Below are 8,699 nucleotides of genomic sequence, written 5' to 3' on the forward strand. Positions count from 1 at the left end.
TCAACTTTTCAAAGTCTAATGAATTAGGTTTTTAAGCCCTTTCTCAGAAAATTCATTCTAGTTTTTTTTTTATGACGTATTGGTTTACAGCCATGATGCAGAAACTCACTTGAACCACTTAAAGGTCACTTTTGAGACCTTAAGACAACACAAGTTGTTTGCCAAGCTGAGCAAATGCAGTTTTGGAAGTGAGGAAGTATCCTACTTGGGTCATTTAATTTCTGGTCATGGCGTAAGGGCTAACCCCGAAAAGCTTAAGGCCATGTTGGATTGGCCTAAACCAAGGTCTGTTAAGGAGCTCAGAGATTTTCTAGGCCTCACGAGGTATTATAGGCCATTTATAAAGGGGTACGGTGCCATAGCTGCAAAGTTAACTGACCTTTTGAAGAAAGAGCAGTTTAAGTGGGGAGATGACGCACAAACTACATTTGACAAACTGAAAATAGCAGTGACACAGCCCCCCGTGTTAGCACTACCAGATTTTCAGTTTCCCTTTGTGATAGAGTGTGACGCCTCAGGTGAGGCCATTGGTGCTGTTCTAATGCAGAGTGGCAGGCCCATAGCTTTTTTCAGCAAGGCCTTGAAGGGTCGGGCAATGGGGATGTCGACGTACGAGAAGGAACTTTTTGCACTAGTCTCAGCTGTGCAAAAATGGAGACCCTATCTGTTGAGTCAGGCCTTTGTGGTCAAAACAGACCATCAAAGTTTCAAATTTTTACTCGATCAGAGGATTGGAACCACAATGCAACAAAAGTGGATTTCAAAATTGTTGGGCTATGATTTTGTGGTTGAGTTTAAAAGGGGAAGGGAGAATGTCGTAGCGGATGCATTGTCTAGACAAGGAACAGGTACTGAGATTACATTGTCAATTATTTCCTTGCCCAGCTGGGATTGGATTAATGAGATCAAGGGGTTATATGGGGCGGATTTAAAGCTGCAGGAGTTATGGAGTAAGCACCAAGCTAATGAGCTTATGAGTCCATATGCAGTTAAAAATGGTTTGATACTCTACAAAAACAGGTTGTATATCCCTGCTGACCAAGGATTCATTAAGAAGTTGCTGGAATTAATTCATAGCAATCCTATGGGGGGGCATATGGGGTTTGACAAAACCTTACACAGGTTAAAAAGGGACTTTTATTGGCTTAGACAGAAGGCAGATGTGAAGGCATTTCTGGAAGGAGTGTGATACGTGTCAAGTGATGAAAGTGGATAACACTCTTCCTAGTGGCCTTTTACAACCTTTACCTATTCCCTCAAGACCATGGGCCGACATTACAATGGATTTTATTGATGGTCTGCCCAGTTCTAGTAGGTTCAATGCCCTGTGGGTCATCGTGGACAGGTTTACCAAATATGCACATTTTGTGCCTATTTGTCATCCATACACCGCTAAGGATTTGGCTCAACTGTTCCTAAAACATGTATTTAAGTTACACGGGATGCCCAACTCTATAGTCTAGGATCGTGACCCCACTTTCACAAGCAAGTTTTGGAAAGAGATTTTCGATCTATAGGGAGTTCAACTGGCCTTTAGCACTGTATACAATCCCCAAACGGATGGCCAAACAGAGGCCGTTAACAAATGGGTGGAGAATTATCTAAGATGCTATGTGGGGAATAGACCCAAGGATTGGGTTAAGTGGATTGAGTTAGCTGAGTGGTGTTATAACTCGAGCATGCATGCATCTACAAAGTGTACTCCTTTTGAAGCACTGTATGGTTATAAACCACCCAAGTTGACAAGCTATGTGTCGGGAACAGCGAAATTAGAAGAGGTAGAAATTACCTTGAAGACTCGGGAGCAATTATGGAACCTGTTGAGGCAAAACCTTGTTAGGGCACAAGAAAGGATGAAAAAATATGCAGATATGAAGAGAAAGGAGAAAACTTACCAAATCAGTGACTGGGTATTTCTGAAGTTGCAACCCTATCGACAGTCCACCATTAGTCGCCGGCAAAATCTTAAGCTATCACCTCGGTTCTATGGGCCGTACCAGGTGGAGCAACGGATCGGCGAGGTTGCGTATCAGTTGAAGCTTCCCTCCACAGCACAGATACATAACGTCTTCCATGTATCCCAACTAAAACCCAAACTCAGTCAAGGGGTGATTCCCTTAGCAACACTGCCTCCTGTGGACAGTCACGGGGTCATTAAGGCCGAACCTGAAGAAGTGCTAAACCGAAAATTAAAGAAGGTAAAGAACCAACCTGTGGTGGAAATCTTGGTCCGTTGGCACGGCCAATCTACAGAGGAAGCCACATGGGAGGTGCACCGTCGACTTTGTGAAGATTTTCCCCACCTTGTGGGCAAGGTTTTCTGAAGAGGGAGAGAGTTGTGATACGGCGGCTAGAACTAAAGTGGAACTCGGGGAAGCAACTGAAGCAAGTGAGATCTAACCCTAAGTGTGTTCAGGTGTCGTGGGCCGTGTCGTGGGCTAAGGCTGCTATTGTGGACTGAAGGAAGGCAGAGCTGTTAGTTCAAAGGAAGGAACATTGGGCTCATGCGGTGGGCCGGACTATGTTATCTTTATGTTGTTATTTGCATTACTTTTGTAAGGGCTAAAGGCCCAGTTATGTAGGGACCTTATGGTAAATTGCTTGTTGGGGTATATCAGTACCTTGAGCGAACTTGACCTATCATCTGGATTATTCTACTGTTCATTGTTTCTGTGGAGGTACTTTCCCTCGAAGAAAGTGTAGCTAATGTCACTGTGAGGAAATACAGAATAATGTTTCTATCCATTCCATAATCTACTACATTTTACTACACTCTATTACTATATTCTATTACAACAACCCTACCACGGGGGTTATAAATGGCCTCTGTTCTAAAATGATGTTCTGATGATGATGATGATCATTTATGTTATGCCAAAGGATGTTTTTGAATGAAATTGTTTCTAAATTTTCACTCTGATATTTTGATCATATTTTTTGCTTCCGCACTCTGAAAATGAAAACATTTCGTTCTGCATTTTGATTTCTGTAAATGCTCATGTTTACACACTAGTATATGTTCTCTGCTTACTGAGTTGTTGATAACTCATCTCTTATCTCCATATATTTTTTAGATAATTTTGATAGTTCAACTGGATAACAAGAGTGGCAAGCAATGAACAAGCGACTATAGAGATATGCACTCTACATCGGGAGAGCAAAGGACTTACTAACGATATGAAAGGCGAGCGTGCAACGTATAATGCAGAAGTAGCTCAGAGCGAGCAACGGACAACTTCATTATGGAGTTTGGGATAGTCTTAAATAAGACAAAAGAACTCATATGGTAGCAGGTGACATACCGGGGCCCATACTCCAACGATCACGTCTAAACACGAGCACACATAGGAAAAGAGGAATACAGACCCACAACCCATACCTCTAACCAAGGAAGTAAGGCTTAACTAGGTCTTTGCGATGGATGATGCAATGTGGTATGGTTGTTGAAGGTTGCGGTGCCGAGTTTCCATGGTGGTGTTGTGGCTGGGTCCCAGTGGAGGGGAAACCTAGGTGGTGTTGCGTTGAACATTGAAATCTTGGTGGCTAAGACATGGGCTACACAGCTACTTGACTTGCATGGTCGAGGTTTGGGGTAGCGTCCAGTGGTGCCACAAGCCTTAAACTCGCTGCTAAAGATCATTTGCAGCCAAAAAATATCGCTGCAAATAAGTATTTAGACTCTGAATAATATTTGCGGCGATTTATATCGTCATAAATAACATTATTTGCAGCATTTGTAAAAATCGTTGTAAGAAATAATGCATTATTTACGGAGATTTTAGTGTATTAGCAATGATTTTAAGTGCTGCAAATAATTTTTCACAGCGATAGGTGACCGAAATCCCAACGTTATTTGCGGCGTAATTAATAATATTAGCAGCAAAAGAAATTGCTGTAAATAATAATTATTGGCGACGAATTTTGTGTTTCGCTGGCTAATATTTTAAAAGGCTCTATAATTGCGACGAAATGTCGGCGCAACATAAATCTGGGGTTATTTGTGGCGAATTGAAGAGCCGGGAAAGACCCTGTTTCTTATAGTGTCATTTGATTTTATGATGAAAAATATTTCGATCAAGAAAAAAAATGTTGGATTATAAACTTAGTCCCGTTCTATTTTCATTTCCATACCTTTTTTCTTTAGTTTATTTTATTTCTCCACATTTTATCTCCACCATTGGATCAAGTGAGAACCTAGCTAGTGTTGTATGGCTAGGATTCCTTCTCCATGCATGTTTATCTTCTTTCTCTCTTTAATTTCAGACTACAAGTTTAGTTCTCTCTTCTCTCTCTCTTTATCTCCTAAGCCCCATACCGACATACACAGAATGTCTCTCTCTCTCTCTCTAAATTTTATACCCTATCTCTCTCACGTTTCCAACTTTTAGTGCCTTCTTTTCAACGTGGTGTTAACCTTCAATTGATTCTTAAACTTCATTCATTTAGACCCATTCAATCATCTAATTCATCATCTAATTCATCCTTAATACATTCTCTTACCACCCTTCGCTTAATTTCGAAGACAGCTTGTGACCTCTTTGAGGTCACCTTTGCAAATTCTTTCATCCAACTTCATGGCCTTATATTCTAGAGTGAATCTCCATGTTTACTTTAAAAGTTAAGAAACAAACCCTACCACCTCCATCATTATGTTTCAACCAATCATTCAATACTTCAAGCATAACTATTTTCATTAATCCTAAGCCTAAACTACGAATCTAAAAGCCCAACTTTATTTCTAACTAATGATCTCACCATCTCCTAGTCCTAACTCTACTTCACCTTCCTTAGCTTCGTTTTCTTTAGCTTCAAGACCATGTCTTAGAACTCCATTGAGGTCACACCTTCCCAATACCTTACGTCCATCATTGAGGTCTTATACTTCTCTTGAACCCTTCAACATATACCACACAAAAATGAAGTCGGTTTTGCCAAAGATATGTAAGAAAGTTTTCTCTCTTTCATAGGGACTGTTCACCCATCTTCTCTCCTCAGTCCTCCCTCAGTCCTTGTTAGCTCTAGCTCGAAGCAACCTGAAGCCTCTTGCTACCTTGCAGACGTGCAAACTCAGCTCTCTCTCTAGTCTCTTGCATCTCTCTCTCTCTGTGTGTTTCTCACTCTCTAACTCAGTCTCTCTTGCTCACTCTCTATGTTGGTTAGATCGTGGAAGCTTTCTCTACAAATTACAAGCACCGAAAAAAACTGATCCAAGGTATGCCCAGTTGCTCTGAGGCTTGTGTAATTAATTTTGTTGTAAAATTATTGAAAAAAATCTATTTACAAGTTGAGCCCTAAGTTTGTGTTGTTTGTTTGGATGGAGGTTTTGTGCAAATATCTGTGTGTTTGTTTTGGGGCTAAATCTAATGTGAAACAAGCTTATCTTTTTGAAGCTTTAAGGCACATTTAACCCATCAAATCTGAGAGTGAGCTAGCAGATCTGTTATATGGTTTTTTTATTTCCCTTCCCTTGTTAAGGAGGGTTACAACAAGAGTAGCATTCCGGGTAGCTTTAGGTAAAGTATATTTATTCTTTTTTTTTTCTCTCTTGGTGTTAAAAACTAAACATTTGCACTTTTAAACAAACACCAGAGGGGTGACTTGAGTCTTTGGTTTCATTCAATTTAACTAGCAGGATATGATTGAATCACCTGAATGACACATTCTGGAAGTGCTTGATGTCTGACTTTATCATTTTACTGTTGCTCCTCATAGAAAACATTGTTGGCACTCTTGTTATATCACAATATATAGTAATGAACACTTGGTTCTTCTTTTAGATAAAGTTGGTGGAGATTTCTGTATTGTTCTTGATATGCACATTTCATTATTTTAATAGGTTGGCTGGTTGGTCAATTTCCATCGACCTGGTCAAGCATTTTTATCATGTGGTTACACTTTGTGATGAAGAGATTCTAAAACTGTGATTTATTCTCTATCCTGTGAGAGCAGAAGGATCCAAAACAAAGAGATCAAATAAATACTGAAGAGCAATTATCTCTGTTTAAGACAGATTCAGAGGACGATGAATAATGATAGGTGGAAGATTTTTGTTCATGAATAATGATAGGTGGAAGATTTTTGTTCAAGTTTTGATGCTCTCACTGATGATGTGGACATACTTTTTGTGCTTGTTGGTTTGCATCTTATATCAAGTTCCTATAGTCAATGCTCCAACATTTCTAATAATTTTTATTATAAATTAATTATATGTTTTCTTATAGTCATTTCAATTAATTATATGTTTAACATGAATTTTTATTTCATGTAGAGATAACTTTAAAGAATATTTTAAATGAGGCCAATTGAAGATTACAACAAAGCCACAGCTACAAGGGCATAGTATGGATATGGTGAATTATTCTTCATGAAAAATGATTTTTCTTTCTTTTAGGGAAAGGGTGATGATTACGTTTTTGTGGTTCAGTGATGTTCTTTCGGAATCTCATGCATTCTGTGCATAAATTTGTTGTATGGATATGGTACGAATGCCTGTGACGCATTTGAAAATATGACTCACTTGAGTTTCAATTGTTCAGATGTGACTTTAAACATATTGAATGTTGTTCTCTTGGGTACCTTTTGTTCATGTCTGACTAAAGTTTTTAATACCAAATTAGCACATCAAATTGATAATATCTACATCTTATCTTCCCATAAATGATGAACAAAACAGGAATATATTACTTCTAAAAGCAATTTAGCCTAAAACTATATATTCTCGAAAGTCATGTAAATGATAAGAAAATTAGGGTCTAACAATGAGAAGAAATACAAAGCCATCCAGTTGGACAATATAATGAACCGTAGGACATTCTTCATAATGTAAATTACAATTGCATTGAAGTTCAGAAACAAACAGATTTTGCAAATTAGTGCACGATCACAATCTCCTATACAAAATCACAAAAGAGCATTGGAACAAACCATATCAATTTTTTTTGGTATACAATGGTAATCAATTCTAGTATACATATAGATTAAAAAAAATTAAAAATTAAAAATTAAAAAAAAATGAGAGTTCAGGTCGGAATACTCATTTCGACCGTAACTACTATCGGGTCAGGTAATCGGCCAAATGGAACAGCCTTATTTTCGAGCCGAGTTGGTGAACATTCCAACTTCTTTCTAGGATCTCAAACGGGCCAATAAATCTAAGAGTTAGCTTGCCTTTCTTTCCAAACCTCATCACCCCTTTCATGGGAGCTACCCTTAGAAATACTCTATCCCCAACCTCAAAATGTAGCTCCTTCCTTCGGTAGTCCGCATATTTCTTTTCTCGCTCCTAGGCCAATGCAAGTCTTTTTTTGATAATGACTATTTTCTCTTGCATATTTTGAACTAAGTCAGAGTCTATCATATTTTTCTCACCAACCTTGTCCCAATAAAGGGGCGATCTACATTTACGCCTATACAATACCTCGTAGGAGGCTGCATTGATGCTCTCTTGATGGCTATTATTGTATGCGAACTCAACCAACGGCAAGTACTTAATCCAACTCCCCTTAAAATCCCAGACGCAAGCCTATAACATGTCCTCCAATATCTAGATTCTTTCGGACTGGCCATCCATCTGAGGGTGGAAAGTAGTGCTATATCTCAACTCTATCCCCAGATTCTTTTGCACACTCCTCCAAAAAGCTGAGGTGAACCGTAAATCCCGATCCGACACGATCTTGGATAGAACCCCATGTAGTCTGACTATGTCCTTGACATACAGTTCTCCCAATTTGCTTATCAAATAGGTCATCCGAATGGGGATGAAGCGAGCTGTCTTGTAAAACCTATCGACAATCACCCATGTTGAGTCTTGTCTACCCAGGGCTTTAGGAATTCCTATCACGAAATCCATGCTGATCTCGTCCCATGGCCAAACTGGGATTGACAATGGTTGCAATGTTCTTGAAGGCTTTTGATGCTCGGCCTTAACCATCTGGCACGTCAAACATTGAGCTACAAAATTAGCTACGTCTCTCTTCAATTTGCTCCACCAATAGTGTTGTCTCAGGTCTCGGTACATCTTGGTGCTATCCGGATGCACTGTGTATAAAGACCTGTGTGCTTCTCTCAATAGTAGATCTCGTAATTCTTTCTCTGTCGATACACAAAGTCTCCCCTTGAACCGCAGGGACCCATCTTCAGAAACCACAAAGTCGAGCTGCTCCCCTTCTGAAACCTCTGTCTTGATCTTTTGGAGGCTGACATATTTACCCTAAGCAGCTTTAATCTGGTCCAATACTATCTGACTAAGAACCAAGGTACTTAACCTTGCCTGTACATCCCTCACCATCTCCATTTCGAGCTTTTCCATGTCCAAGAGAATAAATTTCTGAGGGATGTACATGCCCGCAAGGGTACCAAAAGAAGACTTACTACTAAGGGCATCTGTTACAACATTAGCCTTGTCGGGAAGATAGTTTATGGTACAGTCATAATCCTTTATTAGCTCCGACACTTGCGTTGTCTCATATTTAATTTTTTCTAAGTGAATAAATATTTCAAACTCTTGTGATCCTAAATCTCACAGCACTCCCCGTACAAGTAATGTCACCAAATCTTTAAGGTGAAGACAACTATTGCCAGCTCTAAATCGTGGGTCGGGTAGTTGGACTCATAATCCTTGAGTTGGTGTGAGGCATACGCTAAAACTCTCGTGGTGCATCAGGACGCATCCCAACCCTTGGCGTGAGACGTCACTATAT

Source organism: Juglans regia, chromosome 6 (assembly GCF_001411555.2).
Source record: "Juglans regia cultivar Chandler chromosome 6, Walnut 2.0, whole genome shotgun sequence".
NCBI lineage: Eukaryota > Viridiplantae > Streptophyta > Magnoliopsida > Fagales > Juglandaceae > Juglans > Juglans regia.